The 25,364-nt window shown below is 35.9% G+C and overlaps 1 long non-coding RNA gene across 2 annotated transcripts; it reads left to right on the plus strand.

Annotated features, from left to right (window-relative positions):
• The first annotated feature begins 17,414 nt into the window (after positions 1–17,414).
• LOC113042762 (uncharacterized) lies at positions 17,415–22,215 on the plus strand. Of its 2 annotated transcripts, none has more exons than XR_003275622.1 (3): positions 17,415–18,274; positions 18,804–19,534; positions 22,134–22,215. It is a non-coding gene; the product is annotated as an uncharacterized LOC113042762 (long non-coding RNA). The 2 variants fall into 2 exon arrangements; XR_003275623.1 differs by having other exon boundaries at positions 17,424–18,274; positions 19,057–19,534.
• Positions 22,216–25,364: the final 3,149 nt, after the last annotated feature.

The following is a 25,364-nucleotide window of genomic DNA, read 5'->3' on the forward strand; positions in this document are numbered from 1 at the left end:
TGGGTTCAGTAACATACTCAATGCATAGCATACACATATATATACTGTACATGTATGTTATGCATTGAGTATGTTACTGAACCCATTTATTGAAACTAACTAAAATAATAAAAAACACACAAAATATAATACATTAAATAAAAAATAATTACTGTTTTCCTGAGGAATATATATATATATATATATATATATATATATATATATATATATATATATATATATATATATATATATATATATATATATATATATATATATATATATTATATTATAATATTAATTGATATTTGAATATACATATACGTGTATTTAATATAATTAAATGAATATACATTATAGTTAAATGAATATACATTATATAAATTGTAATATATATATAAATTTATTTAAAAATTATTATTATTAAATAATAAAGTGTGTATACACACACACAGACACACACAGATATATATATATATATATATATATATATATATATATATATATATATATATATATATATATATATATATATATACACATAGATAGATAGATAGATAGATAGATACAAATATATATATATTCATACAAATATAAATAAATACAGGAAGTCGCTAGTAAATTTCACAATTAATTTCAAAGAAACAGCGAGCAACATGAATAAAAAATGAAATTTCGAAGTCCCATTATCCAATATTTTAAAATTGTTTTATAGAAGAGAAATCGCATACACAAGGCTCCTCAGATGATTCACAGCTCAAAAATCTGTTAGTCAAAAACAAAGGCAGCACCTCAATGAACAGTTTCCTTCGCTTCTCTTGGTCTCTCTATCTCTCGCTCTCCCTCTCACTCAGGCTGTCTTTGAGACAAGGACAATAACATAATTATGTGCATTTATGTATAGGCTACTGTTCCCATGGTAATACAGCGCCCTATGAGTGCACTGGAACCTGAAGAGTTTGTAGAGGGGTCTGCACTGTCTGTGAGAGAGCAAGAACATAATGACATCAACAGGGCATGCAGCATACCCATCACATTCTCTCCCCATAATGCACTACAACTGATGGCTTGAGCTAATGAGGACGCGGGACTATCTCAGAGCTAAAAGAGCAATAATCAATCCAGTGGTTAATAGGCCCATCAATCTTTAAAAGATCACACCCATAGTGAATTAAAAGCCGATTTCATTAACTTATCCTTTGTCTTTGAGTACTACAATCGCTGTTGCAGATATTGTAGGAAATTACAGTACTAGATGTTTGTCTGCGAGAGAGATATAGTACATAAAGAGAAAGTTAAAACACGTGTTTTTCATAGGTTGTCCACTAGAGGGAGTTTTAAGCATGTTTGTGCTTTTACAGGCCTGTATTTTCTGTCTTGCACCCTATTTGTATGTTTGCATCTTTAAACAGACACTTTGGATGTTGCAATGCTTGGCAGGTAGTTTATACAATAAAAATAGCTATTCTTTTTGCAGATCTTACCTGTTGAGGTAAGATAGGTTCACTTTGGTCTGTTCTCTGGAGTTTAATTACGTTGGGCTTGAGTGGCATCCTGATAGCCCTGAGCTGCACACAGAGATAGAAACATGGGTACTAAGAGCTTTTTGAAAGCATTATACACAGCTGGATGAACATCGAGTGCACAGAACTTTTTAAACACCCAGACCTGAGCATACACTGTCTGTTTACTCAATCACTACAGTATATGCGAATAAACTCCATCTATCTATTTATCTATGTTTACTGCAACACTTTTTGAGTCATTGAATCTCATCAAAATAGGTGTTGCCTGAATAACAAACTGCATTTTGAAATGTGCTTCCAGGTGACATTTAAGTGGCAGAGAATTGACATTATCCCTCCCAGGTGGTCCAGGTTATGAACCGCAGAACAGCAGGAACTCAAGCCAGAGAACATGACAGGAGGAACATTTAGGTCAGACAGTTTATCTTCCCACAGTTTTGTACACATTATGTTTTCCATCCATGCCCGGTAGAGTGTAGAAGATAGATTCGCCGTTAATATTCTATCAAGTATGGAAGAGCTAAGCTGGGACCTCACCGTTAAGAGGTCAGGTTGCCAGATTCTCCTCAAGGGCTTATCCAAAATAAATACACTTGAAAATACGCTGAAAGCGGAACGGCCAAGTAATGGAAGAATTATTTATAGATGTATATGGCGAAAATGCAGCAAGAGTTGAGCCAAGGGAATGCAGGAGCCAGTCATATTTTGTGAGCAATTCCTTGTAGAAAACATGACTAGATGCATCTTTATCACAACAAAACTCCTTATCAATTATGCAGGTATCAATATGAGCAAAAGATGAGAAAGTTCACAATGAAGGAAAATATCTGTAATTTAAGACCACCTTCTATTGTGGAGATCTGATTCTTATCTGTGTCCTTGAGAAACGAGAACATGAAATCTTGCTGAAAATCACCAGCTTTTTAGTGTGACCGTGAAGTAACGTTCCACGTGTCTGTTGGTGGTGGTAATGACAGAGAATGGACTCAGAGGCGGGAATGATTACGGGGGTAATCAGAGTAACAGGCACATGAGCTGTCAGGTGGGAACGAATGTGAGTGATCTCAAGTATGATTTATGAGCGGCAATCCAGGAGAGCTAAATTATTGCCTCCGCCTCTCATAAAAAAATACCATCTGGAGTGGAACATGCTGACACACTTAAATCATATTCGATCGGCCTAGGTGGTAATGATATGTATGGACATATGCTCCTCTATATGAATATTATGGTTTATGGTGTTTTTTGGCAGGCAGAAGGATTTGTTCAAGGGTCAATGACACGATGGTCATTTTTTATCTTTTGATTTATTCACAAATGCAGTTTATACACATAATGACTTGAATACATCTCCCTGATGTGCATGTGTTTAATAAAATAAAATAAAACATTTTAAATTCTAAAACATTTTTTATATGAAGTTATTGGAATTGATTTAATAGAATTCTTCTCTGAAGTATTCTAAGATGCATAATCAATGACAAATAAAGGCGTCTGTCTTTTAAATGCAAATAAAGAAAATTTACAAAAAACTATTTAAAACACATAAAAGTACAAATTAAATTTATTTTCAAATTGTTTTGCAAAACATTTCTAAAATATGTTGCAAAAATACATGTCACACTTAACAATATTTCTCCAAAAATTACCTTGAAAAGATGCATTATTATTTTTTGTTTTTACTTTTGTGTTTAATATACTATATATATATATATATATATATATATATATATATATATATATATATATATATATATATATATATATATATATATATATACACACATTTTGTTTACATGTAAATTAAATACAAGTATATATATATATAAAACTTCTCTATCTAATGTGATCTAAGAAAAAGTCTTGCAAGCTAAAACAAAAGCACTAAAATATAATTTCTCCATCCATCCATCCATCTTTTTTTTTTTTTTTTGCCACAACCATGTTACCTTAGGGAGTAGAAACAAAAAAGAATTAAAAAACTGACTTTTAAAAGATCCTTATGTTGTCATTGACCAATTTGTAGCCGAAACTGGTTAGATGAGGCTATTTAGTTACATTAAAGTTACATCAGTTCACCATGAAAACAAAAGGAAGTCAGTCTATGAATAGGACTGGCAATATCATGTGCAACAATGAGATGCTGATGCTGACATTTACACACATCTCTTCTGCTGAATTCACTTCTCTTTCTCTCACTTCAGATTTGAGAAGTGTGCCATCGTAAGTCAGCAGGATAACTTGGATCAGTCATTGACAAGAACATCGCCTCAGGGTCTGACGGACTGAACCGTCCCACATTCGTCAGCCTTTCTGACTTCACTGCTTTTACAAGCTGAAAGGCACAGATGATTCATATTTCTTTAAAAACCTGCTCTAATCACCTGCTCTCACAGAATATAAATCCAAGCCACTACGCCCTCAGCAAGACATCCTTCCCTGCCGAGCGTTCACAAGCTGCGACACCATTCGTGCCTCTGAAAACAGAAAGTAAATTTCTGAAAGGGTTGAAGTAGCTCTGGCCTTGAGGCGAAATAAAAGTAGAATGGGGAAGGAAAGCATGGGACTCAGTGTCTAACTAGATCAGACCTTTTTTTTTTAAAAGGTTCTTATCTATCATGGTTTTGCAGCTAAAAGCACTCCACCCTTCCTCTGCCGTTTCCACTGAAGAGACACCGAGAAGCTGAGAGAGGTAGATAAATGAGGTGAAAATAAGAAAAAGGGAGAACAGGTAACAGAAAGGCAGAGGAATAGATTAGGAGAGAAAGGTAAATGGTTTCTTCAACTGCAGGCAATTTCATGTCCTAAGGGTTGATTTGTGTCAAAACTTCAGCTTGATTCTTTTTGCTATAAAACTGTCTTGGAATATATATATATATATATATATATATATATATATATATATATATATATATATATATATATATATATATATATTACAATGACTTCATAAATTTCTTTTTGCTACTTTTGAAATGCCTTTTTGTTCTTTGCTCATGCATTTTTTTTGCTCTCCCAGACTTTCAATTTTAAACTATAAAATATAAAATATTTTGTCACATTATATTATATTATATTATATTATATTATATTATATTATATTATATTATATTATATTATATTATATTATATTATATTATATTATATTATATTATATTATATTATATTATATTATACATTACTCATTTACCATTTAAACAACAGAGCCAGTGAAGGGCTTAAAATATATATATATATATATAACTATATATATATATATATATATATATATATATATATATATATATATATATATATATATATATATATATATATATATATATATATATAATCCTATCTACAGTGTGAATCTCAGCAAGGCATAGAAGTTAGACATTTTACTCAAAACTGTTTTTAAATGTAATTTCTCACAAAATGCTATTGAACACAAAACATCATTTGAGTTGTAGAAATGACACTGGGGTGGAAAACTTTACCTTTGGGGGAAGAAATATTTATTTTGAAATAATTCTTTGTACACTAGTGTAAATGTGCATGTGAAATATGTTTGTAGTTGATGAAACAATCAAAAAAAAAAAACACAGGCCAAATCTAACAGCTCAAGATACTGTGCAGGGAGAAAATTCAGCCCAGATGATGTCACTTTGTCATAAATAGACAGACTGAACCTGATATATTCACCTGGATAAGATGAGAAAGTGTGTATTATATAAGTCCTATTGCATTACTCCTTGGAGCTCTTTTAACTGTCATTAGTAACTCCAGAAGTCGTCTGACCAGAAGTGCTTTTACTGTATGCACTTTGAGCAATATGTATTGCATGTATAGGTAGAGACAGGTGGTTACAGATAACAGAGAGATGATTGATTTGACTATAACTTTTGATTCAGGCAGCATCGCCACAGTAACAAGCGGGAAAAATATAATTTTCTTTTGAGTGATTTGTTCCAATCTGATTTGACAGGGAGTGTGACAAGACTCTCTAAGGACTGACTCTCATCTCCTAACCTGTCCAGTTCTCCTTCATCTTTCACAGCTTTTTTCCTTGCCGTTCCCTAAAATAAAATGTTGTTGCTCAAAGGCTTCTCTAATATAGCTCATCATACATAACAGAGTTCTCAGTCAGCACTTTGTCATAAAATTCCCTGAAAACACACACAGATGAGCAGAGCCATTACTGATTTCCAAAATTGTTGTTAGTAACTTAATCAATTACATTAAACATTTTAGGTATAATCAGACTATGTTTAGATTCATTTTGGCCTTTCTCATTTATCACATTGATTTAAATAGGATACACATATACCATATTGATATAAAATACAAACACTATGAAAAATTTCCTTCATTGTTATTAACAACATAAAGTGCATTAAACATTACATTACGTTAAGGTTTCCCAAAATGGGGATTGAGAAGGAACTGCAGGGGGTTTGTGATTTTAACAGAAAAGCTTATTGGTTTAATCATTAAAATATTAAATTAAAATAATTTTAAAATCAATCAAAATAAAACACGTACTAAAAAAATTATACATCGTTTACCTATGTCATGTGACCATAACTAACCAACTAGAACAACTATTTCATTATTATAATATTTTAAAATCTCAGGGGTTCTTCAAGTAAATATATTAGGTGAAAGAAGTTCAGATGACTAAACAAGTTTGTGATTTTTAATTTAATTTATTAATTTTAACTGTACAGTATCTAAATGTGTTTGTCTTCCAAAGACATAGAAATCCATGGTTAAACAACCTACTGAGTAATAATTCTAATAAAAAAGAATGTGTTCATCAGTAGTTGATGCAATATTGAAAAAAACTTCTTAAAACCTGAAATTATTATTATTATTAAATTCAGTGGGCAAATGCTGTGTCTTCCACAAAACTCAAAGACTTTCTGAGTTTATATAAGTGTTAGGCTATTTTAGAAAAGAATAGTGAAAAGATGAAAAAGAGGAATTAGGGAGAATCTATAAATTGTGAATAATTTATTGCTAATGTTCAAATAATATGTAATGTAATTAAAAAGTTACTGTGATCTGATTATGAGTATTTTAAAATGTAATTGAATCTAATTGCAAATTCTTTATATTAACAATCTGATTACATAATCCAGATTACATGTAATCAGTAATCAGATGCTGACAAGCAGAGATCATCATTTGGTTTTGGATTTATCTGATGAGAAATACCACAAAAGAACCAAACAAGATGATGAGGATATCTCAATCTGAATTTTCTTTCCTATGGGGGCTCTATCACATAAAGTGTGAGTATTAATATCAGGATCATCATAGTCTCAGTGGTTCACTGCAGTTGTGTTGGTGGTTGCTGTGGTGATTGTTGCTGTGGTGACCATGTCCGGTCCCCCACGAAGGGCTCGTGTTAGGAGGCCTTTCCATTAGCTGCTATAATGAGGCATTTTTCTCCTCTCGGTGGTCATACGCCCACCCCCCATAACACGATGGCTACAAACACGAAATTCACAGACACATTTGTTAAGGCATGGAACTGTTGATCATGTTGATGAGACTGATCAGTCACTGTGTTCCCAAAAAACACCAACACACAACTACAGAACATTTACAGAATTTTGTGAGTATTGAACTGGAACCCCTTGTTCCACAGTTTGTCATTTCTAACTTTTAATGACTTAAAAGCATGATGGATTCTCTGCCGTTTGTTTGTGCGAAGCGGATTGACAATTAAAGTGTCTCTTGTTGAGGCTGATGCGTTTAGATAATGCTTGACAATCTCTGATTCAGTCTCACAGAAGAACACCGGATGTCACAAAGATTGCTCAAACAGTACATCGAGTTCTTAGATGTTATTCTCAAATTGCTCTGGAGAAGTAAAAGTATATGAAATGATTAATTATCCTTTGGATAGTTTATTTTTCAGAACAATGAAACTTATATTATATTACATACTGTGACTGACTGTATGTTTAAATTTGTTTTTTTTTCCTCCAGTTTTAAGCATGTTAGACAGGATCCTGGTCACAGAAAACAAGGAAATATAAAGGTAATAGTTAATACGAAATATTGTATTTCTATTGCTTAATCATTCAATTCATGAATTTCCCAAATTTCAAATTATCCTAACAGGAGTTGATGGGCATTTGTTTAAGCACATTTCATATATTAATTGTATTCTGAAGCACAGTATAAAAACTTCAATAAGATATATGTAAAAAAAAAAAAAAAAAAAAAACAGATCAAAATTACATAACACTTACAGATATCTACAAGTTATTGGTGTTACTCTGGCAATATGGGATTGTAAGATGGTGGGTTGTTCTAAGGTGACTGAAACCCTGCAACAGGAGTTTCTACAGATGAAGGTCAAAGGGATGACCATTTTAGCCATTTCAATGCTTTACAATGTCACTAGCTCATTCAAGTTCCCCCAAAAGGCTGGTCATGCACATAACACAAAATGCGCGACAGGATAATGAAAAGGCTCTCAATGAGAAATCGGTTCAACACTGCAGCTGGAATTGCTTGCCGGTTCAGCAATGAACAGTATAAGGATTTGTCTCGGCATGTTTAAGAGAAGTAGGACTGACAGAATCAACAGTTAGGCTCACTTTATTCTCGCATGGAATTCAAGGCAGCTTTCATTGGCCAAAGCCAGACCGACATGTCAAACAACCAATCACAGTTCGTTTCGTTCATCGTCATGTTTCGAGGCGTGGAAATGTCGCCACAATAACAGACCGGTGTGTAAAACTCTCTAACATATTTTAAACATCCCATGATGCAAACTTTAAATATTTTCCATACTTTTGAAAGTCCAGTGTTTAGTTGAGCCTGATAAGTGCTTGTTGTCACAGTTGTAAAACGCCGGCTTTCTTCTTTTGTGAGGGGGTTTGGTGTCACAGTATCTTTGTTTCCAGGTGGAACATTAAAGAACGCGACACACACGTCTCATGGAAATCCTGAAGAATTCAACCAATCTGATGATGACTTCGACACTTCCTGAAGTGTTTCCACTTTTGTGTCCCATGTGCATCCGACATTTAGCCAACGGTCTGTGGGTGTAACGGCTGAGGCTGAGACTAGGCTCACCTTTGCTGAGGAGAATGTTGTGTGAAGAGAAGTGAACTGCTCCAAAGTTAACTTTGGTTTTATTTATTGAATCATTTTGTTTGGCATCAAAATGAGGAAATACCTAAGCCCAAGAACGTAAAAAAGTCAGTGAAAGATGGAGGAGGAAGTGTTATAGTTTGGAGGATGTTTTCTGACCTTCTTATACAGCTACATTTCAGAGTGAATGTAAATGTTTATCAGAACCTTCAGCAACATGTGGTTCCTTCCCTGTGTTCATTGCCCAATCAGCCAGCAATTTTCATGCAGGACACTGCCAACTGTCGAACAGTAAAATGAGTAAAGCAGTTCCTTGAAGCTAAGAACATTGAAATAATGAAATGGCCGGGCCAGGGTCCTGATCTAAACCTTACTGAAAATCTCTGGAAAACCCTTGGTGACAAAGTTATGGTAAAAACCCCACTACAGTCACTGCAATGTGGAAGAGACAACCCCAAGAAGAAGAGTGGACCAAGATCACACCAGAGCAGTGTGAGAGACTAGTGAGATCCTGTGGCCACAGATGCACTCAAGTCATTCAAAGGAAGGACAATTGTAACCCTTCAAAGTTTTAATTGTAATCTTTGTAATGATTTTGAGCGATGAAGATTAAAAATATTTCTGAAAAAAATCAAGAATTTATAGACTATCTATAAATAGTATATTAAAAAGTAAAAATGCATTACTTTAGCTACTTATATATATATTTCTGAAAAACTTCTATGAAAGTAATAGAAATTCGCTGGTCATTGTTTATTTTGTTTTTATTTAATTTATCTCACTGTTAAATCAAATCTAATTTGTCTCATTGCTGTCTAGGAGTAACAACAGAGATATTAAAGAGAAATATAGACAGAGAGCTTGTAAGATAAGAGATGTTAAAGAGATATACAGATAGATAGCTTGTAAGATTTTCTTTGACAAATCTTTACAGCAACGTGCATTTCCCATCTTAGAAGAAAAGGTGTTGAAGGTTACATTTCAGACCTTCCCAACCATCTTTAAGATTCAGACCAAAATGTATCAAACTTGACGCCCATAACCGAGTTCCACTTTTTTTTTTTTGGTATGTTGTGTTTTTCTGGGCTATTGAGCATCGTCACCAGCAGAAAGCCTTGAGAACTTGATTATTGTGTGCTTTGAAGGCAGAGCTGAGCTATGAGGCAAGTAGAAGCTTCTATGGAAGCGTGTGAGTCACGCTGTTCCATAGAATCAAACACCTACACACAGACCCACAAAGACAGCTACTGGTGTGACGACACACAGGAATTTCAAATAAAAAGCCTGGTGACCTCAGCCTTGGCAGTGTGTGCGGCTGGTGTGAAATAACGTGGCAGGCAGTGGGCGAGGGGGCCGTGTGTGCCCACTCACTTGAAAGAAGAGGCACAACAGAAGACCATCTCTCTGTATCTGTTTCCTTCTTTCACATGTAGCAGCACTGCAGTGTGCCAGACTCTCCAAACCCCAGTTATTTTCGTGCTGAGAAATACTGATGACATTTATTATCTGGATTATGTCAGGTTTATGGATTTATACACTTACCTGAGCCAGAAAAGCTTGTACTGTGTCTTAAAAAATACTAATGTAACATAATATTGATGAAGTAAAGTAAACAACGTGAAGGAGATCTGTTTAGATAATAGATTTTATAAATGAACACACACACACACACACACAAATAGTACTTTGAGTCCACTTGTAAAAACATTTCTGTTTTACATTCTTTCGTAATTTAATACAGAAATGACAAATTATATTATTAGCATATCTAATGGAAGTTTCCAACTGTTACCTTCAAGATAAAAAATTGCAATTGCCTTTTATTTTATAATACAATATCTAATATTTTCATTTCACAATGTGCCTAAATATCTTGCAGCTTGTTTCTCGTAAATTGTGCCTATATTTTACAATGTTATTATTTTTTGCAACTGCAATTTATTTCACATAATTGTGACTTTATAATAAAGTGATCTCAACATTTTATAATAATGCAATCCCTCATAGTGCAACTTTGTCACATTACGTTTTTGAAATGCGATTTCATTTCTTGTGTTTGTGACTTTATATCTATAATAATCACATCTTTATATTGTGCAGTTGTGACTTCATGTCTCGCAAATATATCTCTTATTTTATCTTTTACACAATTACCTCTCTTTGCAGTAGTGAATTGCACCAACTGATACAGAGATAATGATGCACCGAGTATGAATGCCCTGAAAAGCTTTTAGAGCAATTCTCACAAACCTGACACCAAAACCTTTCCAAGAGATGAACAAAAACATACAAAGTAAGAAAGAGAAATTGTAATGTACAAGCACCGTATAGAGTGTCAGTGTGTGTGTGTGTGTGTGTAAGACTGGATGTGCTGAGTCATTGTGTAAGAATAGATCTCCCTCTCTCTCTGTGCTTCAGTTGTAGTTTTTCTCCATTAAAAAAAATGACAGTTTGAAGTAATGGTGAATAATGCAGAAGCGACAGCACATTATGTACAGAAGTATGATTCAAATAGTTTATTATTCATTTTGTGCATGTCTGTTTGAGGGACGTAGCTGAATCATTTACATATTTAACTTATATCCAATTAAAACAGTAAATGCAAGAGTTACTCATAATCTAACACATTCTGGTTTAGAATTAACACATTCATTTAGTTAAGAAGGAAAGGTTTGGTAAATTCCGTCATTTAGTCACCAGAAACTCCAAGATTATCAGCAAATAATGACTTGAATTTCTGTATTTTATTGACTTAATGTTATAATATGGCTTTAGAACACTTGAAACGCAGCTCATGAGTAAATCGACTACTTTTATAATCCTGTCATGGTGCTTTAACGTGTTTTTGGTTACTATGTATTGTCAAAACAGTATATTCTTTTGTTCCACAGAATACTGAACATACAGGTTTCTAGCAACATAAGTATTATGACATTTTTGAGTGAAATACCTTTGTATGTGCTTCTTGCTGGATCATGTTACAGTAATGTTTCCTCTCAGAAAATCCCTAGAGCTCCTCCACGCAGCCATCCATCTTTTTTCATCCATCCATCGTCTCGTTTTTCCTCTGTAATGCTCATGTTCATCGACTCACTCAGACAGTCCCTTTGGGAACTTTGTCCTCCGAACAAACCTGAATTAATCATAGGACAATAAGACAGTGAATTATTAGCCTGACTTAAAGGTTCTGGAAAGAAAGTGAATTACAGTGATGAATGGCTTGATTCGAGCCGTCTTATTGTTGCTCAAACTGGATAGCTTTAGTCCACACACTCTCTGTCCCTGTGCAATAAACTAAATGGTACATAATCTGCAATATCCCACACAATCATGCACTGCTTGTTATCTTGCTTATTAACTAATTAGTCATTAATTGCTTTCTGTTAATGGACCCTGATTTCTGGCCCCTCGTGGGACAGTGGATTACCTTTTCATGCTCTGGGCTCATTCTTTTACAAATGTGGCACTTAAACAAGGACATCAATGAGCTGGAGAGTAACTCTTTCGAATACAGTATATAACATTTATAATGCCACCACCAAATTAGCTTAAGGCAATTTGCACGCAGTGTTGAGTGGAAAGACGCCTTGCTACAGGAAAGTAAATTGCTGAGTGGGAATCTTTTTTTTACATGGCAGTGTAAATTAAAGACAAGAGAATTAATTAATTAATTTTTTTTATGAATTCAACATATATACATATAAAAAAAATGTATATTGGGTTGGATTACACTGCCAACCCATTCGCAAATTCTGTAATAATTTTCAGACCATATGATTTTATTATTTATTTATTTATTTATATATTTATTTTAAATGAAATGTATTCATATTTTGTAATATTATTTTTTTTTTTTCTGTCATAAATTTTCCATTTTTTTCATTTTTTTCATTTATTCATGTTGCTCCACACCTGTATGACTTTCCAGTGCAAAAAGAAAACAAAATATTTCAGTTTTACTTTGGACTCTTGTTAGAGAAAACAGAATTTTTCTAAATATCTTCTTTCTTTCCTTTCTTTTTTTTTTTGTAATATTATATGTGCAAATAACTGTGATTAATTTGATTAATTGATTTGTGTATAATCATTTCAATAAAAGTCTTAATTGCAATTAAATAAAATAATTAAATCAATTACATTTGAATTACAATTTAAATTTTGATTGACAGCCCTAAAATTGGTACCAAATGGCCTGTTAATGAAAGAGTTTGGGATGAACTGGAACACCAAAACAAAGAGAAGACAAATTCCTTAAAAATGTATTGGTTTTGCCATTAAATATTGAACTACTACCTATAGATGTGGTGTTTAGATGTCCATGTATGTTTGGCTATGTATTGTTTTAGAATATCTAAGCTATGCTTATATAGACCGTAATTAAAAAAGAGAAGGACAGAGAAGATAAAGACACTCTTTGGCTCAGTGGTCCAGTGTTCCCAGCGCTACTTGCACAGATGTCTCAATCTCCCTCTAAATTACTGTTTTGCCTCCGCTGAGCTCAATCTAGCTCCCTGACAAATGAAAGCATTCCCATTATTATAAACAACTTTTACTGCACTTTTTTCAAACTATGCCTCTGCTGATGTTTTTGCTTTAAACTGCAGAGCCAGGAAAACAAAACAAATATTAGAAACATAAGTCTGAGCTGAACAGTGAAGAAAAATTCAGAGTGTACAGAAAGAGAAGAAGTGCTGAATGTACTATTACTGTGGGTGGGTACAGAAGGCTCTCATTATTCAGTTCAACATATGTGTTTAGAAGACAGGCGCTTAAAAATCCATAAATATTTGTGTGAAAATGCTAGTCCTTGGAAATGCGGTGTGCAGTGATTTATAGCATGCACAATGTATCTGTGTTACGCTTCATTCAAATCTTAACCCTTAACTCGCCTTTAATATATATATATATATATATATATATATATATATATACTGTATACAGAATACATGAAGATGACCAGTTTATATGAACATGTCCGTATGTGTTTGTGTGTTTATTCCTGAATTGACTCATTTGTAAACATGTTTAGCGTTTCCTGTGAGCATGTGGTGAGGATTACCATGCAATTCTTGTGCCCAGTTTGAGTCAGCAGGATGCAGGATTCATATTGTCAGAAAGGTATAATTTCCCATTCACTGTGTACATCCTTACCTGTTCTGTCGCTTGGCCGATTTTTCCTTCTGATGTTGACTGCAGTTTTCTTGACCTTCAGAGAAAGAAAGAGAGACATATAGAGTGGTTTTATAGTCTACCGCCATCAGATATGAAGTGCCCACATTGTGAATGCACATAACCCTCAATCTTTCCCTTATTTATGTTTTTCCTCTTGGGATGAAATTGTCATAAGGACAGACAGATGGAGAGATGTAGGAGTGGAGAGATAATTTATGAATTTCAGTAATTTCCCTACTTAAACAGGAGCTGATGTGAATCAGTGAGTAGATATATAACAGTACCACTGACAGGGTTTTTTTTTTTCGTGTAATTTAATTGGGAAGTTTTTAGTGACTAGTAAGGCAGGGAATCAGAGTGAAATGAACAAAAATAGCTTACTGCAGCTGCTGTTCTCACTAAGGTCTAGCTAATACAATGAAAGTTGTCTGTAGTAAACTGAAGGGGAAAAAGCTTGTGAAAGAAAGTTCTTGAATATCATAAAAGAATACCACTGTATATAGTTTTAAATGGGTCATATATTGAGAATTTGATTCAGGATTTTCAGAAAACCTGAAATCAAAAGATGATGCTGTGCCGACTATTGGATCTGTTGTCGCACCACGTGAGTAACTGTTTTCATTACATGATCACTATTGTTTAGTATGTTATTACAAATCACTTGATATGTGCTGAGTATTTATGATTTTTTAACCTAAATCACAATGGCATCCATCTGTGTAGGACGTAGGCTGTTAAACAAGCACAACTGTTAGCTAATCGTACCATTGGGAGTCTACAATCCACCATGCCTATTCAAACAGAGCGTTCTGATAAGGGGGTCAAAACAGGACAGGAAATAGTGTATTACTTCTTTGTTTATGATGTTTTTTTTATGTAGAATTCTGAGCCTGTCATATACCATATAGGTCATTTGTGCAAGCACCTTATAACGACCTATTTTTATGTTTTAAAGTTAAGCGCCCCCCAAGTGGGCATAAAAATAATGACAGTATCATGTTGCATCTGCCTAACGTCATTACCAATCAAAATGCACTCTTATTTAAATGCAATGTGCGAACTTTTTACACCGATCTCACAGTAATTCATACATTTTTTACTATGTAGCTTTCGTTCGAATGACCACACCTAACCCCACCCCTAACCTACCCCTCACAGAAATCATGCAAAATGATGATTTATAGATCATATACATTTTATAAGCATGTGCGTTCTCGTAGATCGAACTTGTGATCGCATGATTACATATCGTTGTATAATACAGTACTCTAGCAACTGAGCTACACGAAACCCAAACGCAAAAATTTTTACAAATCTTGATAACATCATAATTGGACTTCATACAGTACAAAATAAGAAACCAAGGCAGTTCATGACCCCTTTAAAGAGACTAGCAATAAAAAGAGTTTGCTAAAAAAAAATACAAATTCTGTCATCATTCACTCACCCTCATGGTGTTCCAAACCTGTGTCACTCTTTTTCTTCTGCACCAACAGTTCTCAAAATATATTGCATTCTGCAGAAGAAATAAAACATGCAGGTTTGGAACAACATGAGGGTTAGTAAATGATGACACAGGTTTTACATTTTTAAATACACTATCCCTTTAAGACCTGTTTTCAGAGAATATATCTCTGTTTATTTAGCTATGGTATTTATTTATGTGTTTCTTTGTTTTAAGATCAACCCTAACAACATTTGGTTATGCTTAAAACAAGATAAACCTTAACATTACAGTATAAAAATGAACCTAATTAAAAACATTATCTAATATTATCTTGCATAATTTGATTCTAAATATATATATGTTTTTTTTTTTATTATTATTATGTATTTATAGATTTAGATTTTTATAATTCTCCTAGTAAACCAGATTAAACTGAATAAAGAAAATGACTTGGAAAAAGTTTGAGGTAAAATAAGGATAAAGATTAAGGGAAGAAAATTTACATCATTGACATTCAGCTCACATTTTCTCTCCGCCCTGCCTTTCGCTGCATCTCTCTCCTTCTCTCCTTCTCTCTCTCTCTGCCATCACATCACTACTCTCTTTCCCTCTCACTCTATCTCTTTTTCGCCTCTCCTCTCAATCCAGGTCTCCTCCTCTCATATCAACTTTTCCCCAGACATTGCACAGCAAGCAAACGGAACCTTATTCAGTTCAGATTTTCCCTGAACACAGTACAGCTCAAGTGAGATTTGAGCTCTAATCTTTGACTCTTTCCAGAAACTATTGTAAATTTTCTGCTGGAGACCAAACAACCAGAGGCATACTCCCACCTTTCTGTGAAAACTGAACCTTCTCTACCTTTTTACGGTAACAAACTTCTGTTCTCCCCAAAATAAACTCTGCCTAGACTTTCCACTTAGTCGCATTTTCGGATTTCTATATTTATATTTATGCATTTGGCAGAATTATTTATTCAAAGCAACTTTTGCATTCAAGGTACATATTTTGCCTGTGCATTCCCTATGAATCAATGCCATTATTTGCTCCATATATTGCCAGCACAATATTCCATAGGAGCAATAATACAACATGAGTCCAAACATTTACTCAGGGAAGGTATTACAAACACTAAACACAACCAGCACTTTCAGCTGTGAAGTCACAATGGTGCCCTAAAGCTGTAACCATGGAAACCACTCTTTGTCGGTTTGCTGAAATTATATGGCAAAGCATGGGCTACAGGAGGCATCAGCAATGGTTACCATGGCAATAACCATATAAAACAGTGATGCTCATTACATGTCTACAGCTTAGGTCAAAGGTTAGAGGCAGAAAGAAGAGAAATAAAATCGATCTGAACAACTGCACTGTGGATTTCAATAAACCACATGTAAAATATAGTTGTAATTATTTGGCACTGCACTGGAGCAGTCCAGGTAGGGGAGCCATGCTCAATCATGGCCTCAGTTCTTGATTAGACATGCATGGGTAGATCCAGAGCTATGCCCCTGCACTCCAGCAGACTGTTACAGTGTTATTAAATGATCAGTCGGCCAGAGACTGTCTGTCTGAGGAATTCAAAGAGACCTGGGACAGTATAACCCTGACCATGATATAGTATATAGAAGGATTCAAACTATGAAAATTGTGCAGTTTCAGGGAGAAGATGGGGAATTCTGCCAATAGTAACCAAAAGCACATCAAAAGGAGAATTTTTTTTTTTTTAGCTTAGCTTTACTTTCTTACATACCAATGGATCCTCTGCAGTGAATGGGGGGCATCAGAATGAGAGTCCAATAATTTACAAGTAATTCACATGACTTCAGTCCATCTTAACAGCTTGTGAAACGAAAAACTGTATGTTTGTAATAAGTTATTCATTATGATGCTTTTTACTTCAAATCAATGCACTGCAAAGGGTCCACTGTTAAGCTAATGATTTAAGGCTAAATTGATCAAACTCTGTTCCGATGAAAAAAGAAACTCATCTACCTGATCACATCTCATCTCAGATGGCCTGAGGGTGAGAAAATGTTGAGCAAGTTTTCATATTGGGTAAACTGTTTAATGGTCCCCGAATTCATTTCCAAAAGTGTTCTCGCAGATCCTCCGAAGAAACCAAAAGTGGTACTTCATTCATCCCTGTCCATGGTGCTGAATCAAGCCTATGACTGGCTTTGGTTCTGACCACTCTTCCCTTTCTGTAGAGGGAAATATTAGTTTGCCAAATGTATTCGTTTTGTTTTAACGGTGGTAATTTGTCTAATATAAAGTGATCGTGCTCTGCGTGTACTGACACAATAATTGTACGTTTAAATTAGCATAGTAATTGCAAACAGTTTCTATAACATGTCAGTTTTTAACAGGCTGTCACAGATACATTCCGTCACAGAATTGTTGTCTCTGTGTGTGTTATTATGTTATGTATGGTCTAACGTTGACAGACCAATCAGAAGAGCTTTCCTTTAGCCTTTCCACAACCCCATTCCCGTGATTAGGTGTAATGGGGGTGGGGGCACCACCGGCATTCACCGGCCGACTCTTCGGGAAACTGGAACTTCTGAATCAGCTCTGTAACTGAGCAATTAAGTGCCGCATCGCGTTCGTTTGTGAATATTTTTTGTGGAGCTGCCTTGCGCAATAAACGAATGCCTTAACTCGGTATACGATAATGCACACAAGTGGCCGAGCTGGAGCTGCGCGGAGCTCGGTGGTGGAGATTCGTGCTCTCAGATTGGTAACAACGGAAAGCGGTCGTGCTGGGCGCGGTACGTGATTAATATGGATCAATGACACGCACCTCATAGATAATGGAATATACAAAACTGTATTTGCGCATTTGAAACTGTTTGTAAGTAAACGACCAGTTCACTGTTAAAAAATACACCGATATGTACTGGATTTATCCTTTCTAAGACGCTGTGGAGATAATCAAAGAGAAAAGTGATTCGTTTCTATTACGAGAAACGAGCATATAATTCCTGGCACTCGGATCAACTACGCATTTATGGAAATTGGGTCTCTCAGATGGCATGAAACTGCAAAGACGTGACTGGTAATAATTCAGAACCATATTTCTTTCCCTGTTCAAAAAACACACAGTTTAAACCAGACAGATTGTTGCCACTTTTCAGCTCGTCGGGTCTTTTTAGCGGTTTTCTGTCTATGAATATAACCTGTCACTCCCTTAAAACATGAATTGCCCAGGGTGCAAATTATGGGGTGGGGAGGATGGGGGTTGGATGTTGAGCCCAAAATTAAGGCTTGAACCCCAAAGGAAGTCGAAACAAATGGTTTGAGGGTTCTTAAAAGAACGTATTTTTACATAAGAGTTCATTTCAAATGGAGTTCCACTTAAAGTTAGATTACAAATTAGTCAGAATTGTACTATAATACAAGCTCGTGTACAGAAATAGCGTTATTCTTGAGAAGATAACAATAGCAACGTTTCGCTACTCGAGCGCTTTTGCATCTCGATGTGCAAAGGTGTATCGATAAATCATAATAGTTATTATTTATGACTTCATTATAGATTTGCACATATGACAAACCCTTTCAGCGTCTTGTTTTAAATGTCTTTTCAGGTATTTACAGGTTACCTAACTTTACAAGCGACGCCAAAAAAAGAACATCAACCGACTGCGCCCCAAAATTACAGACAGAATACTGAAAGAAGAGTCGTCCCCTTAGAAAGTCTCTGAATAACGCGCACACTTATAGTGCCACATGCAAACAATCGCCAAACGCTGCAGCGTTTTGAATGCATTTTCATTCTGACTTATCTCTTTTTCTTAAAAGTAAAGTAGATGCAGTACTAACAAAATGTCTCTGACCCAGAAGGACCTGATGAGATTCAACGCAACGCTTCATCATTTCAGTTATCCAGCTGCGTGGGTTGAAAACTGATGCTCCGGTTCTCTGATGCTGATGCTGGTTCATCGCCCTTGTGCTGTTGCTGCATTCTAGGATGTTGCGACAAGTGTTGCACGAAGGGCTCAGGACGTCATTCCACAAACTGGGCCACTTTGTCGCCAATCACCCGGTGTTTTTTGCCTCCGCGCCCGTGCTGATCTCCATCCTCCTGGGCGCGAGCTTCAGCAGATACCGCATAGAGGAAAACGTGGAGTTCCTGTTAGCCCCCAAACACAGCCTGGCGAAGATCGAGGGGAACTTGGTGGATAGTTTGTTCCCCGTAAACCGATCCAAGCACACGCTCTACTCGGATTTGCAAACACCCGGCAGATATGGCCGGGTCATCGTGACTTCGCGTAGGGGGAGCGTGTTGGACCCTCACCACGTTAACTCTGTCCTAAAGGTGAGCGAACTTTCTCTGGAGTATTTGCTTTGTTTTCAAAATTTAAAACGTTGCAAAAATGTTGTCAGGACTCCATGAAGCAATATTTTATTAATATAGCTCGCAGTTCCAACTTTTCCCTGAAGCTTATTAGTCTTCTCATATTTCAAAGATGGGCAAAAAAAAAAAAAAAAAAAAAAAACAGGTTCCTGACATCTGGGATGATTTAAGATATTCTCTTATTCGGCTTTACAACTTAGACCTGCTTTTTCCAGCACTGTTAGATATTTTAATATTATTATTTGTGTGTGTGTGTGTGTGTGTGTGTGTGTGTGTGTGCTCACGTAATATCAATATTTAATTCAGTTTTTTATACTCAAGTCCTTCTTTTAATATTTTATCACTTCAACAAAGACAGGTTCTGTTATTTCTGCGTTTATTTATTTGACAGATTTACGTAATGCTTTGGCTCTATTCACATTATGTGAATAACTCATTGCACAAACTTAGAAGAACATGCTTGAGTTTTTTTATGTTTTAAGTTGCTCCTATTAGCTAGCAATTCAAAAACAATACAACACACACGTGATATATGAAAAATACAGTAAGTATGGTTATTTTAGTCAAAATGCGTGATTAATCAATATTTATGTAAGGTATGTTTATTCAATATTGTATCTGATAGTAGTCCCATAGTAAGTGAGAAAATGCTAGATACTTCTCTAATCCATTATTGTTTATTTTATTTATCTTGTTTATTTTTTTATTTTTTTTTCCCCCAGTACTCAAGAATCACTGGGATAATAACTCTGACAACGCTTGCCTGTCAAAGCTGAACAAATCTGAAATTTTAACTCCCTTGTGATACAGGTGCTATGATATTAACTGGATTTCAAGGAAAGTTCTCTTCCCATGGCTCTCCCCAGATCACTTTTTTTTTTAATGTTAGGAAATTTTCATCCAATGTGCCGGTCAGAGCGTTAGCTTGTGGTCTACTTTATCTTCCTGTAACACAGCTTCCCAATCCAGATCCAAAAATCACTCCACCAGACACCACCAACATGAAATATGATGCTGGCAACTTCTGCTTACTGTACTTGTTCAGACAAAACCCAATTGAGCACTTCACCTCTTTTTTGTGGAATGCTGATGAAACTGTGGCTTCATATTTCATATTGAAATTTTGCTAGCATAGACACATATTATTATTAAATGCAAAGTACTCACTTCATGTGCATTTAGACTTATCCTTTCTAAATGGAAACATTCATTTCAATTTTCAGAAAGCTAACTGAACTAGCCTGAGCTGTGAGCAGCAACCACATCTTAAGCACTTTTTAATATTCACAATGCATTTTATAGTCCAGAAATAGAACAACAGGTCTTTCTATAACCTTGTTCACTGTATCTCAGACCACCTTTGGGAATGAGGTTAGCTCTCCTCTGCTGAGCCTTGATTTGATAAAGTCAAATGCAGTGTGACAATTGCATATTCTGAGATCAGATCTGATTCTGAAAGAAGGAAAAATCATGGTTCAAAGGACTTGATGTGATTATATTCTATGTAGTATATATATAGTTTATTCTATGCCTTTTGTTTCCAATGCATAAAGAGCAGACAGCCCATTTGGAATGTCAGTCTAGGTCAGAGACTGTGGGCATGCAGATGTCATGCTTTAATCTCCAACAGAGGGTTAATTATCAAGCTTGAGCAATTAAAGACCTGATTGGTGTGTGTCTGACATTTCTTTGCTGCTCGAGGAGGCCGGAGGAGCATTGGAGGAGGCAGCCTCCCCCGTGAACTGAGGTCTGACACAGGTCTAATCAGTCTGACATTAACAACGCAGAGAGACTGACCTCGGAGGACCGTCAATCCTCCTCTCAAATGGATTACTTGGAAGAAAGTCGAAAAGTTTTTATTAGATGTTTGTTTTTTTGTTTTGTTTTAAACAGGAAGTAAAATGGTTGGCAAACTCTTCCTGTAGCGATGTGATTTTTTTGTTGCCTGGCAACAAGATAGTTACAACTAAATGTGATGAAATATTTATATAATCACATAATTAAAGCTTACTCGAGTATTAAACATTTTAATGTGAATGCATTCCTAATGTTGCAAAAATATAACACGGAACTATTCAAAAGTTTAAAGTCAGTGCATTTCACCTGTTCTTCTTCTTCTTCTTTTTTTTTTAATGTAATACTTTTATTCAACAAGGATTCATTAACAACAAATATGTCAAAAATGTTCTATTTCAATTACATGCTGTTCTTTTCATCAAAGATTCCTGAAAAAAAAGTTTCATGGTTTCCACAAAAATAATAAGCAGCACAACTGCATTGGTACTTCAGCATTGGTAAAAAGAATGTTTCTTGAGCACAAAATCAGCATATTAGAGTGATTATTTGACAATTAGCTTCGCCATCACAAGACTAACATTTAAAAGACATCAAAATTAAAATTAGTAATTTTTCACATTATTATTGTTCTTGTTGTATTTTTGATCATACTTTTGAATGGAAGTGTATATATTTTCACTGACTAAATCTAATTTAGTTAATCTGTATTTAACTGTACATAATTAGTAATGTCTATTTTTTATTCCTATTTTTCCACCCCAAGCTACACAACACAATCACTCAGATCCAGGTTCCTATGTTGGGGTTCAACTACACCTTTGCCCACCTCTGCCTGTTGGATGACAGCAGAAGCTGCATCGTGGATGACATCCTGCGGGTTCTGGAGGAGATGAGATCAGCACGGGCATCCAACCGCTCAGCCCCACTTCTGCGTTACCCTATCACCAAACTCAAGATGGACGGAGGCCTATATTGGGCACCAACTGGGCGGAGTCCTGGCAGGTGGAGGGAGAGACGGGGTGCGTTCTGCTCGAGCCCTTCAACTCACATACTACCTACAAGCCGCCAGCCCATTGAACGAAGTGGTAGCGGCCACCTGGGAGCTGCTGTTCTGCAAAGAATTGGAGAACTTTGGGAAGGATCATCCAGAGCTTAGCCTATACCCCTTCACTTCCTCTTCTCTTCAGAGGGACTTCCAAAGGACCAGTCGGGTATCAGAAAGACCGCTGCTCTTTAGCCTGGCTGTGTGCCTCTCGCTGGCCATGCTGTGCTGCTCAATGCGAGACTGTGTGCGTACAAAGCCTTGGCTGGGTCTTCTAGCTCTGGTGACTGTCAGCCTTGCTACACTCACCTCTGCAGGCATTTTCAACCTCACAGGAGGGAAATACAATTCAACATACCTTGGATCCCATTTGTCATGTTAGGTGAGAATTTATTAATACATCCTGTCCTCCTATAATGCAAAAATGTGCAATATTGTTCTAAAGTTTGATTCATTGAAATTAAAAACTATATATATTTGTGAAATATTATACGTTTTTTAATGTTATTTTTTCCTGTGATGAAAAAAACATGGTAATCTGTACATATTTTATTAGGTGGCTAATTCGTATGACCTCTCTTGTACTAATCAGGGGTTTCCCAAAACCATAGGCAACTTGTTAGCAACTTGGTTGGTTGTCAATGGGAAATTGCATTGCAACTATGATTTTTGGAAACGCACCCCTGTATGTTTTTTGCTAAATCTTACTTACTTTACAAGCTCTTCAATTCATATGATTCATACATATAACCTACTCCTAACCCTGCCTCTAAACCTACCCATCCACTGAGTGTAGACAATGGTACAAAATGCATACAAATGGTTGTGAGATAAGCGTTGGTTGATTTGTTGCTCAAAATACTTTTTTTTTTTTTATTATCAATGTTGAAAACAGTTGTGCTGTTTGATTATTTTGTGGGAACATTTATCTTATTTTAAGCATTTATCTAAAACTAAATTTCAACTTAAAACGAAACGTGTTACTGTCACTTTTGATGAAAGTTAATGCATCTTGCTGAACAGCTGAATCCAACTTTGAATGGTATATGCATCATACTAGTGATTTGTGCTGTTTTCTCCCTAATTACTAGCCACCGTTGCTGTTTGCATATTTTGTTCTGTTCTTCCATTTAACATATGTGACTGCTCTATTTTTAAGGACTGTCAGGTTAACGAGTTACAGACTTTTAGACTGGCTGGGAAAAGCTTCCGCCTGGCAACTTTTGTTCAGGTGTTCATTAAAAATGAAAGCTCCACATCAAAGGAATTCCTGATAGAGCTCCACAGACAGTCTTTAGAGGAATTCCACCCTTTCTTTTGTCTTCTGTCCATGAGCCATTCTGGGTGAATCAACTGTGTGCTTGTGGAACAGATTCACACAAGCAGATTTCTTGCGACTAATTACCAACACGCATACATGCATCCTGACAGATCACATCCATCTCACTCGTTCTCTTTGCCATTTCTTACACACAGCAATTAGTGCCACGTGTGGGCGGAGGCTTCTGTTGAGAAAATAACAGGCTGGGGTGAAAGACAGAGAAATTAGAAGAAAAAAATTGAAAAGAAAAACGAGGGCTTGGAAAAAAGACAAGAAGGCTCAGAGAAGATGTGTTTATATTGACCCCTGTGCCACCCACTCCACAAAATTACTATTGCATTTCTATCTCAAGAGGACTGACATCTGTGTCCTCCTTACAATGCTTCTACAGTTCAATCCAACCTTGGCAATTGTGCCATTCAACATAGCATTTTCAAAATTCTCCTCACTGGTTTCCAATTGCAGCCCGAGTGAGAGCATCTCCGTACAGAGCTCTCCTACAGAGCACTTTTTTAGCGTAAAAACAGAACTTGCCAGAGCCACCCAGTGTCAAGGCATATCAATGTCATTCTAGGTTGTTCATACTGAGTTGAATGGGGTTCAGAGAAAAACAGGGATATGAACGCAATGGATGTCTGACAAAACAATAGACCTTATCTCTGTAGGCCACCAGCCTTTTATTTAAAACAAATTCCATTACAAGGACATTAGCTGTCAACTGGGATCATCTGACAGTCCTCTGATGATAATGGAAAGATGGAAGGGAGAGATTTCATAGACCATAATTGCTAAGATTAATGTCATGTTTATGAGAGAAAAAGACTGCACTGCATCTTGGGGATGTTCAGCAGATAAAGGACTTGCATATTGAGAATCAGTCTCTGTGTGTTACATTAGTATTCTTTATTTTATTTTGAGATGAGTGGAAATGAAATATAGTCAGTTCAATTAGTAAAGAGGAAAACATCTATGGTAGAGGCAGAGAGCAAAGGAAAAGTGTTAGAAGACAGTATGAGAATAAAATTACAGTCTCTTTGTCAATTTGTTTGTCTTGCTCGCAGAGCTCGATTGTTTAGTTTAGCAACAATCTCCTCTTACTGCCATTAGTTTAATTGAGACCTTTAGCTCTGCCGAAAATCAGAAATTTGAGCGGATGCCACGACTTCAGGCCAGTGCTGTCTGGTCACTCTGCTAGCTTTTATACCGGGCACACATCCCAGGTCTGTGTAAGAGCAGTACTGGCGATATCGGACAGAGGGAACCTCTGTCATGAATGATGAGTCACTGATGCCGTGGCAACCCTGTAGGTGAGAGCCATCTGCTCACTCTGCCTGCATGAGGAGTGATGTAGAAAGTTGAGAGGAAACTGAAGAAGACCAACAGAATGTGAAAGCGTGAGTTAAACGTGTAAATATATGTTATGGTGTAAGAGTGTTAGCTTCATCATGATGACTTGGACCCCGGGTTCTTTATGTCAACTTCTAAAAGTAGGCTGACCCAGTTTGCCTAATGTCTTGGGCTTCTGTGCTTCTATAAAGTCCCAAGCTACAGGGGCTGTCAGCCTTCCTCACATCTCCTTTCATCAGATCAATTTTACATGACATGTGGCTATCGTGTGCGAGTAGGACTGA

Source organism: Carassius auratus, chromosome 24 (assembly GCF_003368295.1).
Source record: "Carassius auratus strain Wakin chromosome 24, ASM336829v1, whole genome shotgun sequence".
Taxonomy (NCBI): Eukaryota; Metazoa; Chordata; class Actinopteri; order Cypriniformes; family Cyprinidae; genus Carassius; species Carassius auratus.